Source organism: Rhinatrema bivittatum, chromosome 15, assembly GCF_901001135.1.
Source record: "Rhinatrema bivittatum chromosome 15, aRhiBiv1.1, whole genome shotgun sequence".
Lineage (NCBI taxonomy): Eukaryota > Metazoa > Chordata > Amphibia > Gymnophiona > Rhinatrematidae > Rhinatrema > Rhinatrema bivittatum.
This window is the reverse complement of record NC_042629.1, coordinates 37,412,108-37,431,691: the sequence shown is the minus strand read 5'-3', so window position 1 is coordinate 37,431,691 and position 19,584 is coordinate 37,412,108. Positions and strand designations below refer to the sequence as shown.

Genomic DNA, 19,584 nt, shown 5'->3' with positions numbered 1-19,584 from the left:
TTATCCCATGCCTTTTTGAACTCTATTACAATTCCAGTCTTTTCCACCTCTTCTGGAAGGGCATTCCAGGCACCCACCATTCTTTCTGTGAAAATCTATTTCTTCACATTACTCCCAAGCCTATCTCCTTGGAGAATCAAACCTTAACCTCTGTAGCTCCTTTTCCATTGGAAAAGGTTTTAAGTGTATCATTTATAACTTTCAGATATTTAAAAGTATGCATATCTCCCCTGTCCCTCTTTTCTTCTAAGGTATACTGTACATATTTAGGTCCTCATACGTCTTTCGATGCAGACCACCTCCAACCATTTTGGTTGCCTAAGGACGGCTTCTATCCTTTCTATTCTTTTCAATAGATGGCCTCTAGAACTGAACAGGCATCACCAATGGCTTATACAAGGGCATTATCTTTTTTTTTCCCAGCTGGTTATGCCTCTCTATGCAACCCAGCATCCTTACAGCCCTAGTCACATTGCTTTGCTACCCTCATATCATCACTATTACCTCGAGGTCTCTCTCACCGTCCATGCACAACAGTCTCTCACCCTACAACTCCCCACCCATCACATACAACTCCTTTGGACTGTACACCTCAAATGTGTGACTGTTTCTTAGCATTGAATCCCAGGTGCCAATTCTTTGAACACCAAGCTTTCTTAGATTTATTTATTTACAGGTTTTTATAAATCTTCCTTCTTGGGGAGATCAGGGCATTTTACAAGGTTAAAAAACATTCATAGTAAATAATGAAAATAAATAAAAATATGATCGATAAACACAAACATTGTTTGGAATCTGCAAATATCAACATGGCTAAGTAGTGCCAAGGCTGATATAAATAGCCAGGTTTTTAATGCTCTTTTAAAGGACTTGGTGTCAGTTGTCCTTAGCAATTTAGGCATCAATTAAGAATCTTGGTCCTGCTATTGAAATTGCTCTGTCTCGAACCTTGCCAAGATGGCACAGTATAAAGATGGTATCAACAGAAAACCATTATTCGCCAAGCATAATGATATTTGTTGGGCATAAAAGTGAAACATAGCCCTTAAGAACATAAAAAATTGCCATACTGGGTCAGACCAAGGATCCATCAATCCCAGGATCCTGTTTCCAACAGTGTTCAATCCAGACTACAAGTACCTGGCAAGTACCCAAACATTAAGTAGATCCCATGCTACTGATGCCAATAATAACAGTGACTATTCCCTAAGTCAACTTGAGTATAGCAGTTAATGGACTTCTCCTCCAAGAACTTATGGAAGAGTAACCCAAATTATAGCTACACAGTGCAAGGTTTCACATTAGGAGTCTCCATTCAGGAAAAGTATCTCGGCATCATCGTTGATATGTTGAAATATTCTGCTCAATGTGCAGCAGCAGCCAAGAAAGCAAATAAAATACTAGGGATAATTAGGAAAGGAATGGAGAATAAAACAGAGAATATCATAATGCCTCTGTATTGCTCCATGGTTTGCTGAAATCCAAGCAAAGCAAATCAAGAGGCTGCCACTGAAGTAAAAAGAAAAGGAGGAGTCAACAAGACCAAGAAGCAGAACAGGTGATATTTTAAGACTGTCTGGGGCTTTAATATAAATATCTACACATTTGTAAATACTGCAGGAACAGTAAATACTGCAGGAGAAGTCCATTACCTGCTATTAATTAAGCTGACTTAGAAAATAGCCACTGCTATTACTAGCAACGGTAACATGGGATAGACTAAGTTTTTGGGTTCTTGCCAGGCTCTTATGGCCTGGACTGGCCACTGTTGGAAACAGGATGCTGGGCTTGTTGGACCCTTGGTCTGACCCAGTATTGCATATTATGTTCTTAACAACTGTAGCAATGCAATTGCAAAGGACTGGCTACGAAAACCCAAATTATCTCCCACTGCAATCTCTGCCCTGTAGAGGGACTCTACAAGATGGCAACAATTTCGAGGCTGGTACAGAGCACACCAGATTCTGAAGTGGGTAGCCAGAAGGATTTGCAAATCAGGGACAGGACAACACTTTTTGCTATATTCAGAAGCCCAGTCCCACAATTATCAGCCTTCCTGATTCTCTGCAATCCACCAGAATGTGCTCAATGCCTTGGACACTGGCATCTGAGGTCATATTCAGTTTGCCAAGATGCCAACATTTTCTCCAAGTTAGAGATGAAATTTGAAAGGGTTTGTTAACAGGCCAACCAGTCACATTTTCTTTATGTACAGTAGGGACATACTGTTGGGCAAGATGTGTCTATAATTCCATTCACGTCTTTTCAGGAAGTTGGTAACTGATGGGATGATTTGATTTTCCTAACAGCTACAAATTAATACCACCTTTCATACAGGCTGAACTTGTATAATAAAGTCAGCAAAAAGGAAACAAACATTCATTGTAATATGTAAAATAGAAACATAAAAAATTATATTCAAAAGGGGGACAACTAATTTTAAAGATAATTCTGTCCGATGTGGACATATTTTCTAGTCATACCAGCTCCTACTTATACCACTGTGTGTTGAAAAAGGTTCAGAAGACTTTCAAATGACATAGAATTCGAAAACAGAAAAAAAAATATCAAGAGAAAACTGTTTTGTTGGCCATGCATCCATTGCCCTGATCTATGTGCAAAGGACTAGAGCTAGAAATAATCTGCAAAAAAAAAAATTCTACACTTCAGTCCTTTGGTGTCACACGGTTTTTGTGCCCGAGTACTAACAAGTAACAACTGAAACCAATTTGGAATTACCCAGCATTTTTCAGTCAAAGGTTTTACAATTTAATAATCTAGAAACACACATGCAGCTTCCTCAGGAGCAAGTCAGCAAAACCATTTCAACAGGATAGCAGAAAAGGATCAGTATTTATTTTTTATTCCTACCAAATTACAGCTGGGCAAAAGAGGCAAAGAAAGACAGTGAGACCTACCTGAGAAACAGAACAAGACTGGAGGCTCCTGAGCTTCAGGAGATCTCCTATCTCACAAATGTACCACACCCTATCCCTGCCTATGTCTAGCATCCTTATTAAGAGTTCCTGGAAAAAACACAACACAATACCCAGGTCTGAAATGAAAACTGATTCAGCCCTTATAGAACCAACCTGCCCCTTACCTTGTCTACTGGAAGGGAAGAAAGAAAACACATCCCCAAGGAAGGGGAAAATGAAGAGGCTTGTTAAACCTAAAGCCACCACTTCAAAAATGCCTCTTCGTTATTCGTCCCCCTTCTGAGTGTGTTACAGCAAGGCGAGAAATTCCAGCTCTGTCAGCTGAACCTGATGATTCATCCGTCTCTGCTCCATCATCAAGGAGGAACTAGAACACAGGCCAGGGAGCTCCATTTTGCCACTTCCTTCCCCAATTTCAGACACAGCTCTCCATGGTGAGTAAGGTAATTAGAAGACTAAATCCTTGTAGCAGAGCTAGTTACTGCAACAAGTCTTCTAACACATCAACACAAGCTAGCGCACAATTAAAGATCCCTTATCAAATCCTTGGCAGCTCAAACTAGCAGTCCAGAGCGTGATTTCATTTTATCATCTGCAGAGGGAGAAAGAAGTCTGCATCACCAGTAAGTTTTGATCCACTGTAAAAGCTGCCCCTGCTTTGCATTGGTTATCCTCACTAAACATTTTCATTGGAAAAAAAACCAAACAAAAAAAAAACAAACTTGTAACAATTTTTACAAGGAAAAAAAAAGTTTTGATGAATCTACATTCAATCAGCAAGACACACAAGTTTCGGTAACCCCTGTTCCTTGATGAATTTGCAGCCCCTGCCTAGTCTTTTCTTGAAATCTATTCCAGTATTTTAGGACCCTCGCTTGGCATTGTGTGTTTATTTGGGGGGAAGGGGGGGGAAGCTCAATACATCTGACCAAAAGATGTTTCAAGCAGGACAGAATAAAAATGAGCCAAGGATGAACTGGCCAATATATTGTGATACCACTAGCAGACCATAAACAAGGCAGCAGAAGAGAGTGAACACATCTGAAAGGAAAAGGAGAATGTTTCACTAGAGGCATATTTCAGAGCCAAGAGAGAACTTGTGCCACAGTCATGGAAGTGACCGAGCCACAGTTCAGTCTTGCATTCTGGCAGAGCCAGGAATCATTTGGTTTGGAGCTCTAGAAGGAAACCAGCAGCTCTCTCCTTTTGCTCTCTTTTAGTGGGTGGTTCCAAGCAGATTCTGCTGTGCTGCCACAGGATGTGGTAGAGGGGCACTAACGACTAGGAAGAGAATCTACCCAGTCATTGCTAAAACAGCTTTCTAGTAAGACAGGCAAGCAAGACTTCCCTTTCCAATAACAAACTACAATGCAGTCAAATAAAAATGAAAAAAAAAAAAAAAGAAGAATTTATAGATAATTGGTGTAAGAACATAAGAATTTGCCAAACTGGGTCAGGCCAAGGGTCTATTAAGACCAGTATCCTATTACCACAGTGGTCAATCCAAGCACTGTAGATGTAATTCTAAAAGACTTCTGAAACTAAATTCATTCAGGGATTTCAAGTCTTCTTTACCTAAGCAAACCTTTTATAAAAAGAAAATGTTTTCTTCACAGCACTGGGATACCTCCAGCCCTCTGAAACTGAACTTATCCACCCATAGTACCTCTTGCAGAACTTGAATGTATTCAAAACAACAACAGAAAACAATCTTTCTTTACAGTCAGCCAGTGAAACCATTTTTTTTAATGTCACTTTCTGAAGGTATTTGAGAAAGCCTCTCATGGGAGATATCTTAGGAAATTAAAAAGTAATGGGACAGTCACAGGAGGTAGTAACCAATTAGAAGCTAGGAAAAAGAGTAGGACTAAATGATCAATATTCCTCATGCAGAAAGGTAAACAGCATCATGCCCCAGGGATCTGCACTGGTACCTGTGCAGTTTAACATCTTCACAAATGATCTGGAAAAAGGAAGCAACAAGCAAGATGATCAAACCTGCAGATGAAACAAAATTCTTCAAAGTTACTAAACACAATCAAACTGTGAAGATTTGCAGGAGGACCTAGCGAGATTGTGGGACCGTGCATCTAAATGGCAGATGAAGTTTAATGTTGAAAAGTGCAAAGTGATCCACATAAGGAAAAATAATCTTAACTATATGTGCACAATGCTGGGTTCCTTATTAGGAATCACCACCTAGGAAAATGATCTTTGAGTCTTTGTGGACAATACATTGAAATCCTCAGCTGTGTGTGTGGCAGTGGTTAAAAAAAGCAAATAGAACGTTAAGAATGATTTAGAAAAGAATGGAGAATAAAATCAGAGACAGTATGATGCCACCTTTGTATTGATCCATTGTATGACCACACCTTGAGATTTGTGTACACTTCGAGTCACCCTCATCTAAAAAAAAAAAAAAAGGTGGAAGTAGAAAAGGTACAGAGAAGGGCAACAAAAATGATAAAGGGGATGGAACAGCTCCCTTTTGAAGAAATGCTAAACAAGTTAGGGCTCTTCAGCTTGGAGAAGAGGTAAAAGAGAGAATATGATAAAGGTTAATTATGTCATGAGTGAGATGAACAAGTCAATAGGGGATGGTTTACTTACCCTAAGACTAAGGGACACTCCATGAAACTAGTTTTTAAGCTAAATCAGAGAAAATATTTTGTCACTCAATGCACAATCAAGCAGTGGAATTTGTAGCTGGAAGATATGATCAAGGCATCTAGCATAGCTGGGATTAAAAGGGAATTAGAAATATTTCTGGACAAAAAGTCCATAAACAATTAGCCTGGTTGACTTGGGAAAGCCACTGCTTATCTCTGGAATAAGCAACAAGGATTGCATCTAACTTTGGGATCTGCCAGGTACTTTTGACTGGTCACTATCAGAAAGTGGATCCTGGGCTGGATGGTCTGACCGAGCATGATATATATCTTATATTCTTACATACTTATTACGTTTTAGAAACCTCAGACATGGCTTTACTCTTTCAGCATGTAGAGCATCCCTTTTTTTAAATTGTATATATGTTTTTCTTTTTATGAATTGTCAACTGTCAACTGGATACAACTGGATATAAACATGTACATTTGATCTTGTCTTGCCCCCACCAAGCAGATGGAATACCTGACAATTATCAAGTTATTTGAAAATCTAAATATAACTAAATCTAAATATTTTCATCATAAGCAAAAAAAAAATAAAAATAATAATATACACACACACACCACTTTAATATAGATTTTTGTGCCAGATGTACTAAGCATTTTTGTCAGTAAGAACCCATTGGAGATATATCTCTTGTAGAAAGGACATATGAGTATTTGTGAGAGTAGCAGATAGATCCTACTATTTAAGCATTTCCCAATGGGATGTGCCATTGTGGTTTAGAGTCCTGGGTTTAATAGTGACCCCATAGAGGCCAGCGTGTGGAGAGATGAGTTTGGAGAAGCTGTGGTGCTCTCCTTTCTTTCTGTAGGGTTGCTGTGGATGCCTTGGAAAAGTCTCTTCTCTAGGTGGGGGAAAAAAAAAAAAAAAAAAGAGACATTGAAGAATCTTTTCCTTTTTGGGAGTGGAGAGTTTCTCTTTTTTACAGGGAAGACAGCTCCACCCCCACCCTGTCCTTCAAGGGGGGAAAAAAACAGCTAGTCTGCAGCACTAAATAATTTTATGGAAGAGTTTTATACAGCTTCAAGTTGATGTACTGGTACTCACTCAACTCGTACTGTTTCAAACCATTGGCTCTTGCACTTCCCCACTGGATCCTTTGTCATCTAAACTGATCAAGAACCAAGACTTGGTCTGGGCCCATATCTTTTCCACTATGATTAATATCAACCTGGGGCTAGGCCTAGTTCCATCTTTGTTTAAAAAAACACAAAAAAAAAAAACACGCAAGGGTTCGCTCTTTGCGAAAGAAACAGTTTGGACCCTGCAAATATTAATTACAGAACTGCTTCCAAATTACCACTTGTCTCTAAAGCAATCGAAAATGTTGTCTTTCTGCTCAAAATCAGCTTTGCTTGCAATCACATATGAAATCCATGTTAAAGCTGATGGGGGTAAAGATGCCCTCATTATCTTCTTAGATATGAGAGCAAAATTCAGTTCAATCAACCATTTAAGACTAGTCCAACCGATGATAGGCACTATGATCAGACGGTAAATTTTATATTGGTTTAACTTTTTTTTTTTTTTTTGACTGACTTGACTGTACTTACTGAGTAAACTGAGGCTCCAACCTCTCAAAAGAAAAAACCCCAAAACAGATTGCTATTACATACAGTCCTCCAAGGACTGGTTCTTGCTCTTATGTTCTTCAACCTCTACCCAACGCCCTTAATGACTAACTTAAAATCTTGGAATTAGTCAAGGTAAGTCATTAGTTGAATGTTATCCGCAAAAAAGAAGAAACTCATTACAAAGAGATGATTTAAGCAATTTAAATTCCTAATTAAAGGCTGTCTTTTCCTGGTTGGCCAAACATAAGCTGAAAGTGAATCCTCAAAAAAGGAGAAATTACTCTATCACAATTCCCCCATCTATTTTGGAGTGAGTATCAATCTTAAAGATCAAAGTAGTTTCCAAGCTTACTATAGAACATCAAATTTCAACTGTTGTCCATAACTTATTTTTCTACACATGCTATGTTTGCCAATTATGTCCTTTCGGCAGGGGGGGAAACCTTGAAATGTAAGTCCACACACTAATCTCAAACGTGCGCTATATCAAATTATTAAAGCAGTATCCCTCAAAATCCTCCAGTTGCTTCAAAGTACTGCATGTAGATTACTTTTTGGGGCAATGAAATATGCCCACAACCTCTTTACTGGCTAGAGTACTACACTTATTGTGTCTAGAGTAATATTTAAGATCTTTCCTATGGTTTTTAGGTGTTATGTAGGGGCTGTCTAAAGCATCTGGCAGATTTGTTGTCTCCTTATAAACCCATTCAAACACTCTGCTCCTCTTAGCTGGATCTGCCAGTCCATCAGCAATTAGGCTGAATGAACGTGTCATACATCTTTTATTACCTGGCTCCTTCTCTGTGAAACATTTTGCCATTGGAACTCTGTCAAGAGAATAGCTATCTAAGATTCAGGAAGGGAGTTAAAGCCTAGCTCTAAAACCAGGCATTTGGCACTGACTGAATGCCGCCCTAAAGTGTATCTAGACTGCATTATTTTTTTTTTATTTCTTTGATGATCCCTTGCTTTAAATTACAGATGTTATGGGGATAGGGAACACTTATAGTACCTGAATGTCACAAAAGGTGGAATATAAATTTTTTAAATTTATGTATATTGTATGATATATGTTACTATGTATTATTGTTTGTAAATCACTTTGATGTGTTTAATAGGCAATTGATCAAGTAAATAAACTGAACTAAAGCCAAACCGGAGTAAGGAGAAAATGCTTATCTTGTGCTACCAGAGAGGAGAAGTGAGGAAAATGAGAAAAATACAAGAGGTGCCCAGCAAAGTACAGGAATCCTTAAGGTCCATTCCTTTTTTTTTTTTTTTTTTTTTTTTTTTACAAAAATTACCACTGCAAATACAATGCCAGCTGATGTTTCAGAGAATACAATAATGGCAAAAAATGAAAATGCATTAAGTTTGCTAATTTAATACTTTAAAATTAAGCTAGAATTTCTAGCTAACTATTTTTGGATGCACTATGGAGGAGAGACCTCTTGGAACAACAGTTCACTCTTCAATGTACTACCAGTGTAGGCAACACCAGTGCTCAAGTGTCACAAAACTGTTTTTCACACATACACAAAGTAAATATTTACAGGATAAATGTGTAACCTGGACCTGAACAATTGCCTTGATTAAATTTCAATTCATCATCAGTCTGGGGCACCTAGACTGCTATCCATGCCCAGTCCAGTGGGATGCTGTATTTGAGAGCTCTATGACAAATATCCTAGATTCTTAACATAAATTTTTACAGGGCTAGCCTTGTGGTTCAGTGGCAGTGATGTGCACTGCCATGTGAAGGGCCTGTGCCTGATTCCTGGGACTAGCTTCTACTTTCCAGGCTGGCTGGGGCTGAGGATGCTACAGAGGCAGCATTCACAAGTCCTGGGGAGGATTCTTAACTGCTCAGTGATGAAACCAAGTCACTAGATGTTGGGTCCACTTTAGCCAGGTTCCAGCAGGATTGTGGCCTCTGGCTGAAGACTGTCAATATGATGGCTGGGCTGAGTTAAGAGGTGGATATATAAAATTAGGGGGGGGGGGGGGGAAATCCCAGATAGCTGTCAATTAAGGCCCATAGAAACATGAAAACATGACAGCAGAAAAAGACCACACAGTCAATTCAGTCTGCCCATTTGTCCAATTTATGTATTCCTTGCAATTCCCATCACTCCCTCAGAGATCCCCTGCATTTATCCCATACATCCTTGAATTTACCATGCAGATTAAATGAACAAGCCTCAACTCTGTCTTACTCAAAGTTTTCCATGCACAGAAAGGAGGCTTGCAAATGAGGGGTCATGGGATGAGGGTGAAAGGAGGTAGACTCAGAAGGAAATTCTTTACAGACAGTAGTGGATGCATGGAACAACCTCCCAGTAGAGTTGGTGGAGACAAAAATGGTATCGGAATTCAAAAAAGCATGGGATAAATATAGGGGATCTCTGAGGGAGTGATAGCAATTGTAAGGGCTAGATAAATTGGATGGATAGGCAGATTAGATTGGCTATATGGTCTTTTTCTGCCATCATATTTCTATGTTTCTAAAGTCTATTCAAACATAAAATAGATTTCCTTTCAGATCAGCTAATTCTGTCACCTGATGACACAGCAGTGACGGCTTTCCTATTTTTTCTTGCAGAACACCAGAACACCATGCCACAAGATTTCCATATAGTTCTGGGGGGGGGGGGGGGGGTTCTTAAATTCCCATCTCATTATATTCTATAAAACATGATCCAGACAGTAGAATGACATTGGCTAACCAGGACTGGACTACATATCTCAGAGTGGCCTGGAGTTAGATTAGCTGCACAGGACTTAGGCAATAGCTATCTATGTTCACATCCCCAATTCCACTTACAGTATCACTGTGGTGACAAAATGTCAGTGTGCAAAAACTGCTGCCTGTGGGTAGCTTCTCTCTATGTCCATCTCTATTCACTGTATTGGGAAAATTTATATACATTTTTCTTTTATATATTTAGTTACAACCCAGTGGGTATAGAGTGGTGGTACATCTGCATCAGGCTTCAAAGAAGGCTGAGGTAACCAGCATAGTGTGGCCATGATTATAACCCTAACATCAATAAGCATGGGATGGCTGGGTGTTTCAGACAACAGCTTCACTAGTTTTCATGGCTGTTTGGATTATTTATTATACACATTTGATATTTTGCCTTTGGCAATCTAGTCTCAAGGTGGATTTCATCAAATTTATAATTTAATTCCAGTGACAGTCTACAATAAGCATTAAAAAAAACCAAAAGAAAACTCAAAAGAAAAGCATACACAGGAGGAGTATACAAGGAAAGGCAGAGGTTCAAGGAGGAATGAGGTGGTTGTCTAAGAGGTAACAAGGTGTTAAACCATAGGAAGGGGCCTAGATGTCTGATCAAATATGGAATGCGAAAAAAACAAAAACAAAAAAAAAAAAAGAAGAAAATGACAAGGCTTGGAACAGCTTACCAGCAGAGATAGTGGAAGCTAGCACTGTAACATAATTTAAACATGCTTGGCCAGATATAGAAGACACTGATATTAACAGGGGTCAGAGGTTAAGTAAAAGACTTGGGGGGGGGGGGGGGAATCTGGTGTTGATTTATGGATGGGAACTTATATGCCCATCTAGCCAAAGTGATAGACAACCAATGAAGACGACAGCTGGGAAGACTAGATGGGTCAAATTGGCCCTTATCTGTTGTTTGTAGGAGAAGAGCATCATAGTAATGTGAAAGCAGAGTACAAAGCCCATACTATGCACTTTTCACAGCAGACATCTTTAACCAGCTGAGATTGTTTGACAAAAATTGACATCAATATGGAGAAAACAACCTGTACCTCAGAGTCCATGTACTAAGGGCAGTGACAGAGCCTGCAATAATTTATTTTAACTAGCATACTAGTAAAATTAATAAAAAACAAACAAGCAAACAAAAAATAGTAAACTAAGCAATTATGAGAGAAATAACAGAGCAATTAAACATTTGCAACCTAGTCCCATATCTCGATCGAACGTCGGTATATAAAAGAAATAAATAAATAAAATATTTAGAATGACTTGTCACTAGAGCAAAGCTTCTCAAACTGTGGGCCAGGATCCCAAATGAAGTCAGAAAACCTTCAGCTGGGGTTAAAAGGCACCAGCAGCATTAATAGTGGAAGTCAGCATGCACTCATAAGCCCTAGGGTGGTTCTGCCCTCATAGATCAGGAAGCCTTGTAAGAGGTGGGATCAAGACCACTGCAGAGCATGTGACCTTGCCCTGGCTCACAGGCCCCATGCTGACTCATTACTAATGCTGTTGCAGTTTGCAGATCACCATCAGGCTTAGGACCAGCCATAAGGAGAGGGGAGGACTGAGTGCACACTGGCTGATGGAGGTTGCTATGGCTACTCTCTCCTCATCCACCACCGGATCTACCCAAGAGACAAATGTTGCCCCTACCAATTGCCATCCACCTTTTGCTCGGGGACCCACTGACTCTAGTTAGTGGGATGTTTAGAGAAGGGGCTGTTTGTTAGAGGAATAAGAAGGAGTGGGTTGAATCAGCTGGCGAGGGATCTGGTGTAATGAAAGAGGATTGACTGGGGGATGTAAAAAAGGAGCTGGGGTGGGTTGTGAGAGAAAAGGAGTGAGAGAATGAATGAAGATGAGAGTGAGGAGGGGATGGAACGAGTGGGAGAGGATCAGTTGGGGTTTTTCAAGTAGTATATAAAATCCAAATAAAGGAAAAAGATCAGCTAGAGAATGCAAAATGGGCTGAAGGAGGTGAGAGGAACTGGGGGATGTAAGAAGGTATCAGCTGGAATGGCAGAGGTTGAGAGAGGAGGGGAGGAAATTAAGAGAGGTCCTCTGGAAGGAATGGAGGTTGAGAGAGAGAGGACCAAGTGGAATGCTGGGAAGATTAGAGCGGAGTGATTGTTAGAGGGGAAACACACCCCATCTAAATTGTTTTGATGGTCCACTAGGGTCATGTGAATTTTCAAGGGCTAAAATGGGGACACACTGGATAAAAGTATGGAAAGTCCTACACTAGAGGTTCATTAGAATGTTACTTAGATTACTTTTTTGAGCACATTATACAGAAAAAAAAAATACTTATCCAGCATATTAGCAGTACTGTAAAAATTCAAGTATAGTTAATTCCTGAGTTGATTTTTTTGTGGGAAGCAGCAAACAGATCAAGCCACACTGTTTCGAACCTAAAATATTAAGAGTATCTGAATTTGATATTATACCTTCTTGCAGGACTGGAAAAAAACCCAGAGCACTAAAATTTAGCATGTACTGCCAGGCAGAGGAGCCAGAGCCAGGGAGGGAGGAGGGAAGATGCAAGGACAGCCCCAGGACAGGAGGACCAGTGGTGGGCTGGGGCCGAAAAGAATAGCAGTCAATAGGGCAGGGAGAAGCATTGTAGGTCCAGGGGCCAGAAAGAGCAACGGCAGCCTTAGACTGGGGGAGTTTTGGAAGCCCCTGTGTTGGGCCCAGAAGGAAGAACAGTTGCTGGTGCAAATAGGAAAGGTTGGAGCCATAAAAAGAATTTAAAAATAATAAAATATCTCTCCCTCCCTCTTCCATTGTCTAAGAATTTTTCTATAAAATTTTCCTATCCCTGCCTTCTTTGTGCTATCGCAGTCCTCTGCATCTCATACATGCTTTGCTGACAGATCCTTCTGGAAAAGATCCATTGGAGTTAAAAAAAACAACAAAAAACAAAAAAAAAACCCCACACATTTTTCAACATTTAAGCCTAATGTAGGCATGTGCGTTAATGCAGGAGAGTTGTGGGCTCTATGAGTAAGAAAGTGACATATTTGTTGGGAGCAGGACAGACATTTGTAGATACTTTGATCTCTGCTACTGTCTTTAGATCTGAAGCCTGGTATAAGATATGAAAATTAGGATAGCCTGCAGTGTTTGAGAAGCACCAACCCAATATACAGGGAAATGGGGAAGGATTAAAATAAGATGTTCTCAGCTTGTGACAAATGAATTGTCTTTCCCCAATTAGGAAAAACTGAAGATTCTTCACTGAGTAATAAGACATTTCCACTTGAGATGGAAAGCAGCTTTTGATGGGCCTGGCTGTGTCATGCTTGTATGCCTCATCTTTCTTACTTGAAAAATCTATTATTCCATATTATATGCCAAATATTTTTCAGTTTATTTTTCAAGTCTTTTAAAAAAGATTTTAATATAGCAAACAAAACTGGAAAAAAAAACAAAAAAAAAAATTTAAGCCATCACACTGCAACACCCAATAGGACAATTATTTATATAGCATGTTTATATTCGGCAAAATCCAAATACATAACCAATGATGATACAACCATAAAACACTCATAATGAACACACAAAGCGAAAACAAAACACCACACAAAATATTCTTAACTGGTACAGGTATTCAAAATTGCTGCATTAAGATAAAAGCACTCAATCAAAAGCTTGTTTAGAAAGCATTTTTATCTTGTTTCTAGATTATTAAATAATCTACTTCATCACACAGCTTCTCTGGTAAGGTATTCCACAGAAATGGTTACAGAAAATGCCCTTGATCGTGTTTCTTGTAGATTAACCTCACAAAAAGAAAAAAGTATAACAAATTATTTGCAGATGAGCATACAGAGCAATCTAGCTCATAATTTTGAATAGCTTGGCCAGACAATGAAAATCTTCAAAGTGTATTGCATAAAACCTGCTGTTGGGCAGGCAACCAATAAAGTTCCTTTAATTTAGGGGAAGATCTTACCAAAAATATTAGATCCAGTAATCAGTTTAGCCACTGCATTCTGAACCAGTTGAAGATCTGCATTAAAGAACCTTAGATTATTGTAATTCATTATATTTGGGGCACCTATCGTAATTAAAACTAGACAATGGGATTAAAATACCTAAGCAGACAAAACTCATAAACGTTAATTTTGCAACTCTGTGGCTTCAATGTTAACCTAAAATATAATAAAATACAAGATTTCATACTTCATTCATAATTGATTAAACCAATTTCCCAGAAGATAAAACATCCTCTGGTTGTAATTTCCTGCCCAATCACAAAAATCGTAGTTTACTGTAAATTTAAAACTAAAACCATTGGCTGACATCCACGAACTAATCATTTCAAAATACCTACAGGTCAATGCAGGAAAATGAATGTTAAAACACAATGAGCTTGATTTCAGTGCATGGTTCTAACACTCAAATTAAATTTTTTAAAATTCCTGATGCAGTAAACTAAAGCTATGCAAATGTATCGGGAGTTTAAAAAAAAAAAAAAAAAAGGCAGGTTTCCTGTAAAGTGTGTGTGATTGAGGTGTGAAAGAGGCACTAAGGGAGGACAAGGCCATAGCAGACGGATTAAACGTATTCTTTGCTTGTGTCTTTAATGAGGAAAATGTAAGGCAAATACCCATGCCAGAAGTGACATTCAAAAGTGATGATTCAGAGGAACTGAAACACATCTCAATGAACCTTAAAGATGTAACAGGACAAACTGACAAACTAAAGAGCAGCAAATCACCTAATCAGATGGTAAATATCCCAGAGTGCTGAAAGAACTGCAAACTGAAACTGCAGACCTTCTATTAGAAATCTGTAAATTATCATTAAAATCAGTTATAGTATCAGTTGCAGGACCCCAGAAGCAGGAAGAGCTCCAAAGTTTTAATGCATGGATGAGAGAATGGTGTAAGGGAGAAGGTTTTAGATTTGTTAGGAACTGGACTTCATTTTGGGGAAGGGGGGGGGGGGACTTTTCCAAAAGGATGGGCTCCACCTTAACCAACCAGGTTGCTTGCACTAACCTTTAAAAATGAGATAGCGTGGCTTTTAAACAAGATAAAGGGGGAAAGCCGATAGACATTCATATACCACAAACACAGTAATTTCCACTGAAAAGGTGTTACAATATCAATACCAAATACAATCTCCAACACTTTCCAAATCTAAATGCCTCAGTGATTATTTTTTTGAAGGAATTTTAAATTGAAAAAAATGCTACTCAAACAATGAAAAAGTTAAAGTCTCAGACGAGGTGGCATGTTTCATATCTTCAAACATTAGCACCCGGTAATAATTTTAATTTTTTAATCATCAACCATCAGACCTCCATCCAAAAACATTAATATGCTTTAGCATGTACAACATCTGACATTAAATATTTTTTTATAAGCACTTAAAAAATGTACATATAATTAAAAAAATTGGTACATGAGTTTTTGCAAACATCTACCATGAGAGAGTTATAATTGTAATCCACTCTATGAAAACTCCATAATTCAAAGAGAAATATTTAACATGAAAAAAAAGCTTACTGCCCTCCCAACGAGGCCATGTTTCAGATACAAAACAGTCTTTCCTCAGGGGATGTTAATCTTCATTCAGTCGATACCCAAACTACATCATCGGCTTTACTTCATTTGTTCCATGGATGCCATATTGTCTTAAATCAACAGGTATATATACTGTGCAGGTAAATACAAACTATTATTATTACTATTATTTAAGGCTTTTCTTTACTGACATTTGTCAGGGACATCATGCTGGTTTACATCAAACAAGGGGGAGACTAAGTGTTGAAGGCAGTTACAATAAACAAGGCAGAGAGAACTGGGAGATGATGAACAAATATGCATAATGGCAAAGCAGAGAGGCATAAATAAGACATTCTAAATTAAAACAGAGAATATAACATATGAAAACTATTTACAAGTAATGTGTTAGTGTCCCTGCCCCCCCCCCCCCGTTTTACCTCCTCTGATCAGTCACCCACAGAATTTTGTGCTAGAAACTGCCTAGGACAATTCTTCCCGTCAAAAAATTCAGATACTCTATATGTAATCAATTGTTCGCTGACTATTTTGTTACATGGCTCTCCAATTGTACTCGTCTGATCTTCTTCTTCTCTTCTAACGCCCATGTTTATGCTCCCTGTTTTTTGTAACTTTGCCTTGTATATCGTTGTTAATTGGTTTTTCCCTCTAGTAATATTGTAAACCGGTATGATAAGACTTGGTCTTGAGCATCGGTATATTAAAAGAATTTAAATAAATAAATAAATAATTAAATAATTAAATAAAGTGTTTTACGTAGCGAATATCTGCGGTGTCTGTTTGGGTGAAAAGGGCATTCGGTAGTTTTGTTCAACATAGCTGAGGTAGGTGGGCAGGAGAAAGGGTGGGCAGGGGGTATTAGCTGGTGATGGTCGAGAGGGGAAAGGGATACGCAGGATGGGATGCGAAAGGTTTAAGGGTAGGCTTTCTTGAATAGCCATGTTTTGAGGGGGGGGGGGGGGTTTGTTTTTTTAATTTCTGCACGCATTGCTCAAGTCTGAGTTCGGGTGGCATGGTCTTTGGTGGAGAGGAGGTGCAGTTGTTTTGGAGAGGGGGTGTGGAGGGTACCTTTATATGATGACCTGGTGGGTCTATTCGATGTGTGGAAGTATATACGGTCTTTCATTCAGGGTATATGTTCTGGTTGTGTAGTGTTTTATGTACGATGGTAAGTGCTTTGTATATTATACGATGGTGGATGGGGAACCAATGCAGGTCTTTGAGAATGGGGGTGATGTGGTCAAATTTGCATGTATTGGTAAGTATTCTGGCTGTTGCGTTTTGAAGGAGTTGTAGGGGTTTAATATAGGCTTTGGGTAGACCAAGTAGGAGTGAAATACAATAGTCTATTTTGGAAAGAATAGTAGCTTACAGTATTGTCCGGAAGTCGCAAAGGTGGAGTAGAGAGCTGAGCTTTTTTAAGGTGTTAAGTTTAAAATAACAATCTTTCATAGTTGAGCTGATGAATTTTTGGAGGTTGAGGCGATTATCGATTGTGACACCTAGGTCTCGCGCATACTGTGAGGAGTGATTTTGGGGGGGTGGGGGGGGGGGTACTAATGTTGTGGTGAGTTGGTGAAATTAAGAGGAGCTCTGTTTTGGAGGCATTGAGGGCTAGGTTAAGGCTGGTGAGGAGGCTGTTTATCGATGCAAGTGCGTTTTCCCATCTTTTAAGTGTGATGGCTAGGGAATCTGTGATGGGGATGAGTATCTGTATGTCATCCGCATAGAGATAGTGGGTAAGGTCAAGGTTAGAGAGGAGTTGGCAGAGGGGAAGAAGGTATATGTTGAAGAGGGTCGAGGAAAGAGAGGATCCTTGGGGTACGCCTCTTTGGAGATAGATGGGTTTAGATTCGTAGTCATCGAACTAGCCAATCACGGGCATAGTAAACTGAAACAACCAATTGTTAGGGGACGATTAAGCTTGCATCCACGGGCAATCCATTCACAATAGCGTTGTAAAATCAAGAGCTTCATTCAAACCGCTAGGAGACTGTTTTCAAAGTAAAAATTCAAAATGCCTCCTGTTAATTTAATTTTGCTGACATAGGGTAGTCCGTCCTACATAAACTTTTGGACATGGACATATTAACTCATGCACATGTATGTAGCTGCACTCTGTGTGAAATTTCCTTTTTATTCTATATCCTGTAACAGGATCTACCCAAAATATACCCTCAATTGTGCTCTTACAATACTGGCATTGTCCACATTTGAAGTGACAAGCTCCGATATATCAGTTCATCATTCTTGTAAGTGTGCATGTACTAATCTATCCCTAATATTACTCCCACGGGTGGTGACAATCAAAGGAGGGCTGAAGACCTCCCAACTTTTTTGGAATGAGGAAATATTGGGAGTAATTGGGAGAATGCAGCAGTTTGCCAATGGCTTTTTTGCCAGAGAAGGATCTGCACTTCCTGCTTCAACAAGGGAATCTGGGAAGGGACCCTTGCGGGCCCCACTTGGTAAGGCATTAGGGGAAGATACTCAAAATCCAATCGATAACCCTGAGATTTGATCTTGAGAGCCCACTGTTTGATGTGATCATGGACCATGCCTAGGAGAAAAAGGTTAGTCTGCCCCCAACATGTAATGGCTGTAGCCGAGTATCGCTGAAAAACCCTGTTGTGGTTTTGGGGTGGTGGTTATTGTGGGGTTTTTGTGGTCTTTGCCCTCTTTGCTGAAGTGGTTGAGACTGAGGCCTCAGCGGTTGATATGTAGGAGCTCTGTAAGTTTGGTATGAACGGTAGGGGTCTCCTTTGATAGAACAGTTTCTTATATGGGAAAAAAGTATTCCTTATTGGAAGATTGTGGATACCCTGAAGATGTCAGAGACTGGACCACCACATTCTGTTCTTTTATTTGGAATGAGGAGATAAAAAATGGTGACAAAACATTTTTCAGATACATCAGCGAAAAGAGAAAAGTCCATAGTGGTATAGTGAAATTGAAAGGTGGAAATGATCAATGTGTGGAGAGAGACGAAGAAATGGCAGAAATATTAAATGAATACTTCAGCTCTGTATTCACTAAAGAAGACCCTGATAAGGACCATTTCTACCACAAGAAGCTGGAGGGTAGTGAATAGATGAAAATCATTTTACAGTAGAAAATGTATGGGAAGAGCCTAAAGAATCTGAAAGTGGACAAAGCCATGGGGCCTGATGGGATTCATCCAAGGATTCTGAGGGAGCTCAGAGATGTGCTGGCGGGTCCGCTGTGTGACCTGTTCAATAGATCCCTAGAAACGGGAGTGGTGCCGAGGAGTGATTGGAGAAGAGCGGTGGTGGTCCCGCTTCACAAGAGTGGGAACAGAGAAGAGGCTGGTAACTACAGACCGGTTAGCCTCACTTCGGTGGTGGGAAAAGTAATGGAGTCACTGTTGAAAGAGAGAATAGTGAAATATCTACAGTCCGGAGAATTGATGGACCAGAGGCAGCATGGATTCACCAGGGGAAGATCCTGTCAGACAAATCTGATTGACTTTTCGACTGGGTAACCAAGGAATTGGATCAAGGAAGAGCGCTAGATGTCATCTACTTGGATTTCAGCAAAGCTTTTGATACGGTTCCGCACAGGAGACTGGTGAATAAAACAAAAAGCTTGGGAGTGAGTGCCGAAGTGGTGACCTGGATTGCAAACTGGTTGCGGACAGAAGACAATGCGTGATGGTAAATGGAACTTTCTCTGAAGAGAGAGCGGTTTTAAGTGGTGTACCGCAAGGATCGGTGTTGGGACCGGTCCTGTTCAATATCTTTGTGAGCGACATTGCGGACGGGATAGAAGGTAAGGTTTGTCTTTTTGCGGACGACACTAAGATCTGCAACAGAGTGGACACGCCGGAAGGAGTGGAGAGAATGAGACGGGATTTAAGGAAGCTGGAAGAGTGGTCGAAGATATGGCAGCTGAAATTCAATGCCAAGAAGTGCAAAGTCATGCATTTGGGAGTGGAAATCCGAATGAACTGTATTCGATGGGGGGGAAAGGCTGATGTGCACGGAGCAGGAGAGAGACCTTGGGGTGATAGTGTCTAATGATATGAAGTCGGCGAAACAATGCGACAAGGCGATTGCAAAAGCCAGAAGAATGCTGGGATGCAT

General features: G+C 39.7%; 1 protein-coding gene across 5 annotated transcripts in view; it reads right to left on the bottom strand.

Moving 5' to 3' along the window:
* Window positions 1-19,584, bottom strand: part of ATP6V1A (ATPase H+ transporting V1 subunit A) — a 132,033-nt gene that overhangs the window by 88,658 nt on the left and 23,791 nt on the right. The window contains exon 1 of one of the 5 annotated variants that reach the window (XM_029579343.1): window positions 3,104-3,206. The exons of the other annotated variants lie outside the window; for them this stretch is intronic. The gene's annotated coding sequence lies outside the window, so the exon portion shown is untranslated. Of the gene's footprint in view, window positions 1-3,103; window positions 3,207-19,584 lie in introns of those variants that run through there. 5 annotated transcript variants of the gene reach the window in all.